The 13,162-nt window shown below is 40.5% G+C and overlaps 1 long non-coding RNA gene across 2 annotated transcripts in view; it reads right to left on the reverse strand.

Annotated features, from left to right (window-relative positions):
- The window catches only part of LOC102245233, a 94,811-nt gene that overhangs the window by 34,678 nt on the left and 46,971 nt on the right, over positions 1 to 13,162 (reverse strand). Inside the window, exon 3 of one of the 2 annotated variants that reach the window (XR_313800.1) lies at positions 7,201 to 7,280. The exons of the other annotated variant lie outside the window; for it this stretch is intronic. This is a non-coding gene — a long non-coding RNA (uncharacterized LOC102245233). The remainder of the gene's footprint in view (positions 1 to 7,200; positions 7,281 to 13,162) is intronic. 2 annotated transcript variants of the gene reach the window in all.

The following is a 13,162-nucleotide window of genomic DNA, read 5'->3' on the forward strand; positions in this document are numbered from 1 at the left end:
AGTAAAACCGTTGCACCATAAAAAAGCAGCTAACCTACCTCACAACAAAAACAACTGCACAAATGCTGTTCCTCAAGATGACCTATGCACTTCAGTATTTTATAGAAACGCCCATTTTATTACCTGGAATATTAAAAACACATGTATTTATGGGCCAAGTTTTCATAAAATTAATCATTTTCAAATTGCTTAGCCAAGGATGTTCTGAAGTGAAACTGGCATTTTGGTTGTTTTGTAAGTGTGGGGCAGTTAAAGAACACAGTGACTGCAATCATGGTTGGGAGCCACTGTCTTGATTTTTGCTAAGTTACGAACAGTTTTACCCTTTATTTCTTTTGTTCCATCATTGCAAATGTCAATACAGTGAAAGAGACAATAACATTTTAGTATTATTTTTAAAATAGAGACCCAGTGCACGATTCGTGCACTGGTGGAGTCCCTCAGCCTGGCCTGTGCCCTCACACAATTCAGGACCCCTTGGGGGATGTTGGACTGCCGGTTTCGGCCTGATCCCCAGCTTGGCCTGTGGGGATTGGGCCAAAACCAGCAGTCCAACTACCTCCCGAGGAATGTAGTAGTGTGCAAAGTGGCCGAGAAGGAGCCAGAGAAGGAGCACCACTCCAGCTCATCCTGACCCCACTGCGCCTGCCACCGCCACTGCTCAGTAGCGCTGCCACGGAGGTGGGAGAGGCTCACGCCACCGCAGCTGCACTCACCAGCCGTAAGCCAGGCATCTGGCGCCCACTGGTCAGCTGAGCAGTGCTCCCACTGTGAGAGCACACTGACCACCAGGGGGAGCTCCTGCATTGAGCATCAGCCCCCTGGTGGTCAGTGCACATCATAGCAACCAGTCAACCGGTCATTCGGTCATTCAGTCATTCAGTCGCTTAGGTTTTTATATAGAGAGATGGTTTTAACTACATGGACCCTTGAAAGGATCTTATAGAACCCCAGGGGACTGTGACCACACTTTGAGAACCACTGTGATAGAGTGAGAGTCCATAACTAACCTTAAACAAATTACTTAACCTTATCTGTAAAAAGTCCCTCACAGAAGGAATTGAAAATGATAAAGTCACTTTGGAAGACAGTGTCTGCAAACTAAACACACTCTTACCATATAATCCAGCAACTGTGTTGCTTAGTATTTACCCAAAGGAGCTAAAAACTTATATCTACCCAAAACTTGGAAGCAACTAAGACATCTTTTAATATGTGAATGGATAGATTAATCGTGATACAACTAAACAATGGAATATTATTCAGCACTAAAACAAAATGGCTATCAAGCCATGAAAAGACATGGAGGAACCTTAAATGCATACTAGTACGTGAAAGAAGCTGGTCTGAAAAGGCTACATACTATATGATTCCAACTATATGACATTCTTGGAAAGGAAAAAAATACAGAGCAAGTGAAAATAGCAGGGTTTCCCAAGGGCTGGGCTGCGGGGAGGCAGCGTTGAATAGGCAGAGCACAGGGAATCTTTAAGGCAATGAAACTACTATATGAGGCTATGATGGTGGATAGATGTTGTTATACATTTTTTTAAACCCATAGAATGTACAACACCAAGAGTGAATTATGGACTTTGGGTGATTATGATGTATCAATGAGGGTTCATCAATTGTCACCAATGTACCGCTGTACTGAGGGATGTTGATAATGGGAGTAGCTATGCATGTGTGATATGGGGATACGGGAAATCACTGCGCCTTCTGATCAATTTTACTATAAACCTAAAACTATTCTAAAAAATGAAGTCTATTAAAAAGAAAGAAATTAAATAGCAAAAAAATTTAAGTAGGTTCTTTTTATTTTCTGCTATGCTATCCACATATCTCCAGCATACTGACTGTTTCCTTAGGCTATCCTTCACCCTTCTTAGCTCAAGATGCCTGCTTCACTTTCAACTATTCCATGAGGCATTAAACGCATCTACCCTGTCTTTTGTCTCTTTTTAACAGTGAAGAAAAACAATACTACAGAAGTCCTGGGTAGATTTCCCCTCATGTATCAATTGGACAAAGAGCTTTGTTGCATGCACACTTTTAAACCAGTTACTTGGGAAAGTCCATGGGACCACTATAATTGGCTTAGAGCAGTCAAGGGTTATCTTCTTGAAGGAAACACTCATAGGAGGGGGGTGAACAAAAATCAAGTTTCTGTTTTCAAAGAAAGGGAATGGCTGTTGATCAAATCTAAAGTGCCAGCCCACGTTTCAACTTTCTATCTTTGTTGAGTCTTCCTCTATAATCAGCCTCCTTTATTTGAAGAAAAGTGTACTTTAAGAACACACTACAGCCAATAAATCAATAAACATATCTATAATAATAAAAGGGTAATATGCTAATTAGACCTGACATCCTTCCGGACGTCCTTCCTGACAAAGCCGGGGCCGGAGGGAAGGCAGCCAGGTCCTGGGTGCCTGCGGGCGGCCTGAGGAAAGCCAGCCCAGGTCCTGGGTACCGGAGGGAAGCCAGTGCTGGCAGCCGGGGGAAGGAGCAGCCCAGGTCCTGGATACCGGAGGGAAGCCAGTGCTGGCAGCCGGGGGAAGGAAGGTCTACTCTTGCACGAATTTTCGTGCATCGGGCCTCTAGTAGAAAGATTAAACGTATGATGATTTATTAATGGTACTGCTCATCTGACTCATTGGAAATCCTTTTCTATACCCCATTTTAAAAGAATCTTTTATTTGGCCTTCAAGACAGAGCATCATTACCATAAAAACCCTAAACTATGCCAAGTTAATAAATTTAAAATTCAAATCCTTTTTCACTGGTTTGCATTTGCTTTTCTGATAAAGAGAATAACATTAAGATTTATTGAGTGACATCTGGTTAATTAAATGTCTATTTCCTCCTGCCTGTTAAAGAGATCATAACACAGAAACACAACATTGGGAGAATAATTAAAGTGCACCCAAAGAGTAGGACTAACCTTGTAATTCACTGTAATTAAAAATAAAACAAGAGCAATATGCTAAGAGAATTGCCTGTCTTAATCAGGACACCTGTCTGTACATTTGAAATTTTATTGTGGAAGTCTCCATTTTGCTTCTCTCCATTTTTGGGTGCAATTAAAAATTCAACTTTCCACAGACCTCTTTTTGACAAATATTTTTACTTTCAGCCTTCAGGGAATCTCACCTCTTAAAAGACCAAAAGTAGCCTAGCTGGCATGGCTCAGTGAGTGGTTGAGCATCTACCTATAAACCATGCCTCGATTCCCAGTCAGGGCACAGGCCCGGGTTTCGGGCTCAATCCCCAGTGTGGGGCATGCAGGAGGCAGCCAATCAATGATTCTCTCTCATTATTGATGTTTATTTCTCTCTCTCCTTCTCCCTTCCTCTCTGAAATCAATAAAAATGTATTTAAAAATTTTTTAAGACCAAAAGAGACCTTCTAACTGCCTCTACACAAGGACAAAGACCCTGTGTGTGTCCAGGGAAGGAGCAGTAATAGGGTCAGCCAGGAGAGGGTACCTTGCCTGACAGCAGCTGTTTCTGGGGGAGGGCAGTGATCCTGGGCCTTGGCACTGTTCAGACAGCTATGACCAAGGTTGCAGGTGACATCCTAACAATGACCTCTTAAATAGAGAATAAACTAATAGGAATAGTTAACATAAAACTCCCCCATATATTAATAACCACATATTTAGTGTTTTCTTTGTTTCTAAGAGAAGAAATTGACCCACTTAATCTTTCCAAATAGCATATAGACCAAATATTAGAGGAAATATAACCTAATTGTGTCCCCCAAACGTTGTTTCCCTTAGAAAAAAGGGAGGAGTAGTTGAAAAGGATTAGCGAGATCTCACACCTTCATCTCCAAACAGAGGCTGTTACACCTCTGCTCCAAAGTGGCAGTGTAGATCCTTAGCTCAACACACTATATTTGAGTCTTGATTTCAGTATTTTCTAAATATGTGTCACTGGCCGCATCATTTATCCTTAGAATCATTTCCCTCATAATGATAATTATGCTAATTGGGCCTGTTTATTGTGAGGATTAAATAAGATAACATATGCTAAATGCCTGCCTCCTAGTAATGGCATCTATTATTATTTCTTTTAATTTAGTCAAGACTGTGACATAGCTTTGTGGGCTCAATTGCATCTGTCCCAAATTCATATGTTGGATATTCAACTCCCAATACCTCAAATGTAACCATATTTGGAGATAGGGCTTTAAAGAGGGAATTGTGATTAAATGAGGTCATACGAGTAGACTCTAATTCAATATTAGTGCTCTTATCAGAAGAGGGAGGGACACCAGGGATGCGCAAGCACAGATAAAAGGCCACCTGAGGACACAGCAATAAGACAGCCATCTATAAGCCAAGGAGAGAGGACCCAGGAGAAACCAATCCTGCCAGCACTTTAATCTTGGACCTGTAGCCTCCAAAACTATGAGAGAATAAATTTCTGTTGTGTAAAGCCACTCAGTCTGTGGTATTTTTATCATGGCAGCCATAGCAAACCAATACACATAGTGTAGGAAAAAAGTCTGAGATCCCATTCCCCATCACTGAAAAAAGGTCACCTCCATGTTTTCTTTATATTAACATCCCAGGTAATGAAAGAAACAAACCTCCACAAATCATCAACATTTGTGTCATTGTTTTGTTTCGTGTTGTGGTTTGTAAGTCATTAACATTGGCCTGGAAATAAGATGGGCTCTACTGTGATTCCTTCAATAAAACCCCGGGATTTATGGACTAGCCCTTAACTTCTCTGGACCAGAGTTTCCTGAGAAAATTGGACGAGATAACCCAGATCATAAGACTTTATGTTACTTACTGATAAAATGGTGACTTACAGATATCTTTAGCAGAAAAGAGAGTTCAATTAATTACAACATCCTCAACTCAAATACTTTTGTTTCTTCCCATGACTGTTTAAACTTCACTTCTTTAAATTCTATTTATTCTTCAAAGTATATGTCATGCTCACTATCTCCATGAGGCTTTCCAAATCCTGTGAACTCAGATCTCTAGCATCTTCCTTTGGACTCCCATGATACATGGCTTTCATTTTTCTAGCATCGTCAAGTTCAACTCAGTGTCATTGTTTCTTTTGTCCTATCTTGACTCTCCCTCATTCCCAAAGCTACTCGTTGAACTGCCTTTATTTTTTGTGTGGTTACCCTTTAATATCCAGTATAGCTCCCTCCACCATGTAAACGTGCAATCATCAATAATTAAATTTAACTAGATTAAGTTTTCTTTAATGAAATATTTCCTATGATGAATATTTATTATATTGTTAATAAGTTTCTATGTCATTAAAACAACATTTTACCCTAAAGTTAAAACTATCTATAATAATACCAGTAAAAGCATAATATGCAAATCAACCGAACGGCCGAACAGCAGAACGACCGTCTGGATGACCTTCCGGATGAAGCCGGGGCTGCGAGGGCCTACTCTTGTACGAATTTCATGCATTGGGCCTCTAGTAAGACTATAACATGCATTGGGGTTGAGATGAAATATCTGAATAGATAAAATATTAATAGAACACTTAAAACATTTCTTCTGGTGGGTAACTCCAGTTGAGATAATGGTTGTGTGAATGTTTCATAAAAGGTAAATTATGTAAGCATCACATTTTGGAAGTATTCTGTATTGATAGAATATAGAACATCATTTTCTTATAACCGTAAAACAGAGATTTCACTGAAGATAGAGATAAAATCTATTTTTGTACTTACCCAATTTGACAGAGTTACGGCACATCAATAAGGAACATTTCGTAACCTTTTTTTAAAAAACAAAGCTGAACTATACTTTTTAAAAGATTCAGTTTTTAATATCTGAAAAGGGCATATCAGTATTTTTATTTTTTTAATGTTTTTTTTTATTCCCAAGATGATGACTAGCAAATCAGTAATAACACACAATCACCCAGCCTGAGAATTGCACTGACTGAAACAACTGCACCAGTTTTGTCTGGTCGGTCAGCTCTTGGTTATCCATTCTTTTGTAGCCAGTGAAAGATGCTTATTCCATGAATGCTCCATATTAAGAAATGGAGTAAGTTATAATAGGTGCAACAAATGTTTCACGGCTATACCACAAACAAAATAACCTTTCTAAATTTCCCTATATCATCCCCTAGCTTATCCCTTTAATTCACTTCTATCTGATTTAACTTAATCCAGCTCAGGCAGTTTCCTTCTCAATGCCTCTCTGCAGTAATATTTGGGTTTCTAATCCCCCACCACCACCCTAAATATTGTGATATGACCACAACTATGCAGTAGATGTGCCCCCAGCAGAAATCAGTGTTGTCTACCTAAGCAGGAGGACACAGAGAGAACTGACCTCCATGATGCCTTTTGTAAGTTAATGTTGCCATTTATGCAACATATTTCATTTCACCAGCCTGAAAGTAACTGGTTATTGACTTGAATGAAATGTTCACTAATTACAGAAATAGACCATGAAAGTTTTGTGGAATTATCTCATATTGTCATAGTCTCACCTCACACATCATATTGGGTCAATATTTTATATTAATTGTGACCTTTCGAGGTCTTCTTTAGTATTTCAATGGTTTTCTGGTGTTTGTTAATATTAGTCCTCCATCCCTCTGCAATAAAAGTAGTTTCACATTCTGCCTCTGGCACAGTTGCAGTACCCAGAGCAAAGCTCACATTGGGAAACATGATCAATTCTTCCAAAAGCACTGGGCTTTCCCAGAGGTTCAGTAATTATTTTAGTTGCCTCCATCTAATAATATGGGAAATTTTTATAATGTTTTCATTAGCATTTAAAAAAATAAATTTTATTTTACTCCAGAAAGACATTAAGCTAGATCTGCATGCAAACAACTATTAATGCAATAGTTCAGTATACCCCAAATTCATATGATCTCATTTTATAATTTAATTCCCTAAATATCACTCACCTTGATATCTTGGTTATTCTTGTTGTTGCTCTCAAAGCCTAAAATCTCATTTGTGCAACAAAATATCCTATTTTTGCAACCGAGTAATGAGTATAGTTAAGGTTTCCTAAGGGGTTTCTACTGTATACAAAAACAAAATTTGTACTCCTGGTATGTTGAATAACTAAACTCTATATTTACCCATTCAACTACTTGTATTCATAAATGCTCTAGACTTTATACCCCTAATTAGCATTCATAGTATCCCAGGTATCCACAGATGTGTTATCTGCTAATGCATACTTACCTTTCAATGGATTAAGAAAAAATGCTGAGAGATTTCTTTCCCATTGTGCCAAATGTGCTTTTCTGCTATTTTAGAAATAACTAAAAGTAAAAGAAAAAATAAATAAACAATAAATAAACAAACAAATAAATAAATAAAGTGGGGTTTTTTCTACTTGAGATTGGGCCCAGGATCTCTCATGAACCTATGGTAGAGACTATGGAGATAAGAAAATCTTACACTGGAATTGAGCAAATGAATAAAGGGATGGTGACTGGTGGGATCTGGGTTTCTCCCTGTTGAAAAGTTACAGATAAACTAGAAGCCAGAAATAACTATGTAGTACCGAATTAGAGTAAAAAACATCATTATGAACTCATGTTTACCTTAAAATATAGGATGCCCCCCCCCCAATTTTTACGCACACTTTGAAGGTAGTGTATTTTATATCAAAATTGAGCTATTAGCTGTTAAAGTATGTATACATTTTTGGGGGGACACCTTGAAAATACAGATGGATACAGAAATAATTTTATATATGTGTGAATATATGGGTTAATACATCCTTTATAATAAAAGCCTAATAAGCAAATTGTCCCCTCAACAGAGAGTTCGACTGGGAGTTCGACTGCTCACTATGACGTGCACTGACCACCAGGGGGGTCAGCGAGGAACATGGTGGTCATTGGCGACAGCTGTGACCTCTCGCCAGTTACCCGAGGGTGGGGGTGACAGGAATAGAGGGTGTCCGCAAAGCTCGCTCTCACTCCCCCTACTACCCTCCCCCAGGGCGCCAGGGCTTGCACGCCAGGAAAGCACCCTGTTCAGGTGCCGGGCACTCATGAGAAGCCCACCCCACACCCATGCAGTGTCTTCTGGGTGAGCTGGGCCGCAGCCGCCAGGACTGCAGGGGCTGGTGGGGCTTCCCGTGGGTTCGCGCAGGCCGGTCTGCAAGGCTGGCCAGGAGAGAGTGTGCTGCCTGCCCGGCTTCTGTGCAGCACCGCTGGGCACCCCAGAGGCCCAGGCTGTGCCCCTGTCAGCGGCATCCGGCTACGCTCACTGCTTCTTCATGTGGGGACTTGGGCACTGTGACTCAGGCGGAGGGGGACATGCGGGGGCTCGGGGACCCAGGTGCTGCCCAGGGCCTAGAGGTCAGCTGGAACCTGCCCTTCGACGCCAGACGCTCACTCTTCAATCACTGTCTAGGGACTGCACCCGTGCACGAATTTCATGCACCGGGCCTCTAGTAGACATATTTTCCTATTTCTGCCCACTGAGAGGGCCTGGAAACAATGACATCCCAGCAGCAATGACCACATCCAATGCTCAGATCTTGGTTTCTAATGCCATTTTCCAATAATAGGAACCAAGCACTTGGAGGAATGGCTGATTCTAAGACTTAAGCAGGGAATATACAAGATGAGCCTACAGACTCCTGCAGTGCCAGAAAGTAAGAAAATGCTCAATAAACAAAATGATGGGGGTGTGTCAAAGGAATACATAAGCCAACCTGGAAGTATTCCCAAAAGCCAAAAATAACGTAATCTGAGCAGCAAAATAAATTCGCTTATGTATTATAACCCAGAGCATAAAATTCATATTTATGAGCCCATTGTTATATAAATAAATTATTCAATAAATAAACGGAAAGAGGAGAAAAATCTCTAATGCAGAAGAATTCCAAATAATTTATGTCGATACTGCCCCCTCAAAGAAGTGAAGTTTAACTCCTCACAGCCTGAGTGTGGGCTGCACTTACTGACTTGCTTTCTCAAGCATGCAAAGGGGTGGGGATAAATTTACAGTGGAGAAACCTGGCAAATACTAGGTGATCAAATTTAACATCATCATTGCCAAGTAATGTTTATAGCATGTGCCCTTGATGTAACATGATGAGAAGAGTACTTTACCTCTGAGGTATTATTTCCAAAATTTCATAAGTCCAGACTGATCCAGAGAAAAGAACATTGGACAAACCCAAATTGAGGAACTTTTACTCAAAACTGTCAAAGTCATCAAAACGATGAAAATCTGAGAAAATGTCACAGCTAAGAAAGCCTAAAGAGTTATGGTAACTAAATGTAATGTGTTTTCTGTGGCAATGGGATCCTGGGGCAAAAAAATGAACATTAGGGAAAACGTAATTAAAGTATAGAGTTCAGTTCATTGTAATGTACCAATGTTGATTCCTTAGTTGTAACAAATGTACCATAGGAATGCAACATATTAACAAATAGGGGGAACTTGGTGAGGTGTACATGGGAACACTTTACTATCTTTGCAACTTTTCTGTAAACTGAAAACTATTCTAAAAGAAAAGTTTTCTTAATTTTTAAAAAAATGTAACAGAAGTTTCAGTCTGTTTCCTAAAATAAGGAGCTCTGATTTAATATTGTTTTTTTGTTCTGGGACAACCAATACAATAGACCTTTTAATTATGAAAATACAAAGCAAGCGCACATCATTTGTTCTTAAGGAAGACCTAACAGCAGTGAACTGACCCAAATGGCAGATATTTCAGAAGGAGAAGCTGAGCAGTCTGTTTGATTAGGTAAACTGCCTATTTGGTAAAGCTTGGCAGATTTCTGACTATACAGTCTTTGTTTTTCACATTAGAAAAAACATGAATACATGTAAAATGATTGGGTGCTCAGACTGACCATGAGAATTTGAATTGGAGAGCACCCTGGAAAGAACATGCAAGCAAATATTTACAAATCACCTGCAAGATACTATTCCATGATAGACTGGACTAGTGCAGGGTGTGGTCACTGTATAAGAAATTTGAACATACGCTTAGAATGCTTAATTTACTCCTATCTGCATAATCGGGAAAATGCACCTCTCCTACTTTAAAAAAAATGTATCTTTATTGATTTTTTTTTTAGGAAGAGTTTTTTCTTTTGAAAAAAGCTTGTTATTTTCTTCTATACAAACTTTCATCATTATTATTTTTAGTATATAAATGCACAACAATCTTTTTTTTAAGAACATGTAGCATTGGAACAAAGGTGACTTTAAGAAGGTGGCACAACTGTTTCAAAAAGATTTGGGGGAAAAAGTGAAGCTGACCAAGTCATAAATTGGGGTCACTTGTTGAAGTCCTGCGGATGGAAAAGTACATCTTTCATTTAAAACATGGTCTTGTGCTTATGAATCAGTAGAGGATGTTGCTCCATCCTTGTCTGGAAACAGCTGCTAATGTTGGATCAATATCAGGTGTGGGGTGTGTAGAACATAGACCCACACACCCACAACGTATCTTTATTGTTGAAAGTATTACAGATGCCCCCCTTCTGCTTTTTCATTCAAATTCTGCTCCAAAGTCAAGCAAAATTGACTTTATCCTTTGGACTCCGTCACTAACACCAAATGACTGCTGCCTTGTTAATGATTAAGAAAAATCATAAAAGCATTCTTTTTCTTTAAGGTGCCCACTTTTAAAGTATTAGTAACCAATTAAAAATTTTAATTGGGCCAAATTAAATATATCTGTAGTATGAATTTGGACTGAAGGCCATCATTTATATTCTGGCCTAGCTACATTAGTATAACTCTTGGGTTTTGTTATATATTCAATTATACAATTGAAAAATATACAATTAAAAAATATGTATCTTCAGTATGATGGAAGAATCAAATTTTTAAAAGGTTGATATAGAATGAGGACCTAGAAGGAAATAGGCATAGTCATTTTAGGGAAACAGGGCAGTGGGAGCAGGGGTGGTAAATTCTTTTAAAAATTAGTAGATTCCAGAAGATATTAAATATAAAGAAACTAGTGGCCTGGTGCATGAAATTCGTGCATGGCGGGGTGGGGGAGGTTCCCTTAGCCCTGCCTGCACCCTCTCCAATCGGGGACCCCTTGAGGGATGTCCAACTACCAGTTTAGGCTCGATCTGGGCCCCTAGCTCCTAACTACTCACCTGCCTGCCTGATCACTCTGAACTGCCTCTGCCTGATTGTCTGATCACCCCTTACCTCTCTGCCTGCCTGCTTGATCGCCCCTAACTGCCCTCGCCTCCCGGCCTGATATCGCCCCCAACTGCCCTCCCCTGCAGGCCTCATCTTGCCCCCAACTGCTCCCCCCTCCCGGCCTGATCTCACCTCCAATGGCCCTCCCCTGCCGGCCTGGTTGCCCCCAACTGCCCTCCCCTGCCGACCTGATCCCCCCTACCTGCCTCTGCCTCAGCCCCCACCACCATGGCTTTGTCCAGAAGGAAGTCAGACATCTGGAAGATGGCCGGTCAACCCAGTCTAATTAGCATATTACCCTTTTATTAGTATAGATAGATTATATAGGATAGGATTGCTTAAATGGGGGGGGGGGTCTTTTTCAGCAGGAGGAGATGCTCCTGGCAGACAAAAATACATAATCCCTATATCTGGATTGATAGCCAGCCATATGCACCATACTGCCAAACCGGTCATTAAAAAATTGAACCGCTTTCTTATACCCTACACCAAACAGCTGATCTCCTTAAAACCCCTCCTAAGCCCCCACCTTAGATTCTGCCTTTGCAGTTCATCCAGATTAGGTTCTGATTGGTTGGTTTCTATGCCAGTCAACATCAAAAGCTCCACCTCCTAGGCAGCCATTGGCTCCTCACAGTTCACCCAGACTTGGTTCTGATTGGTCGGTTTCTATGCCAGTCAGTGTCTATGGGCCTATCTCCGGGCCTGATCAAAGAGGCGGGGCTGATCAGCAGCCACCCCAGGCTGCTGGGAGGGAGCTGAGCTGCTGACCTCTTGGAGAGAGAGGGAGGCGTGCTTCTGGCGAGGCCCAGAGAGAGAAAGAAGCAAAGGCTGATCAGCAACTGCCATAGAGGCTGCAAATCAGACCCTACTTCTCTCTCTGGGTCTTACCAGCAGCAGCAGCAGCTGCTGATCAGCCCTGCCTCTCTCTCTCTCTCTCTCTCTCTCTCTCTGAGAGGTCATTAGTTCAGTCCGCTTGCCAGTCCCCGCTCACCCAAGCCTGCTGCGTGGGCAGCCTGGCATTCAGTCTTCCCTTCGGTCTTTTTGGACGTTATGGACCCTGGCTCTTTATATATATAGCTTCTAGAATCTATTTCACTCCCAACTTCATTTCATTTATCAATTTTTAAGCACAGGTTAGATGGACTGTCAAACCCAACTGAAAGCATGGCCAAGTCACAATGGAGGCCATATGCAGGTACTGGGAGAGCTGGAAATTCAGTGGCAAGTTGAAAGGCAATTAGCAAGTTCACAAATTCAAGGAAAGGTCAGAAGTACTCAGCAATGCCAACTACAGAAGAGTGGGTCTGATCGTGGCAGAAATTTTAAAAGGCAGTGGTCATCTCAAACTGAAATTAAACTTGATTACTATTACAAAGACTAATAGTTTAAAATAAGTTAATTTCCTCAGTGACTGCCCTAGCTCAGGTCTTCTCCATCAGTTTTTCTGCAAAATACTTTTCAGTTCTGTCTCACTGCCTTCTAATAACCCTCCCTTCACATTGCTTCTCCAGTGAAGTTTCAGAGACATACCTAAGGAAGGGTGGTAGGAATGGCCCACCTGAGTGCAAGCAAAAAGGTGGACAAGTCTATTGAGAATTTTAAAAAATAATAATACTGACTAAAACTCAAGTCTGCTTATTAATATATCCAGGAATCAGTAAGTCTAAATAATGTCAGTGACAAACTACTCCTCCCACCAAAAAAAATTATAAACATTTACTACAATTATTATTGAGTTTTAATATTACCTACATGAGTTTCAAATTAGAACATTTTAAATTGCATACCCTTTAATAAACATTTTTGGATGGAAATTAATTCAGATAATTCCCAATTATACAGTCAACTCCCTAAATGTGTTTATCTCATGAGTAAGTTTGTAATGATTCAATATTGTTCAAGTTCAATTCAGGAGCAATTAATATCTCCAACCCCTGTGGTATTACACATTCTCACATTTAAATACAGGTAGTTCTGGACCTGGGGAGGGGGCAGGAGTGGGGTC

The sequence above is a fragment of the Myotis brandtii genome, unplaced genomic scaffold, assembly GCF_000412655.1.
Source record: "Myotis brandtii unplaced genomic scaffold, ASM41265v1 scaffold31, whole genome shotgun sequence".
NCBI lineage: Eukaryota > Metazoa > Chordata > Mammalia > Chiroptera > Vespertilionidae > Myotis > Myotis brandtii.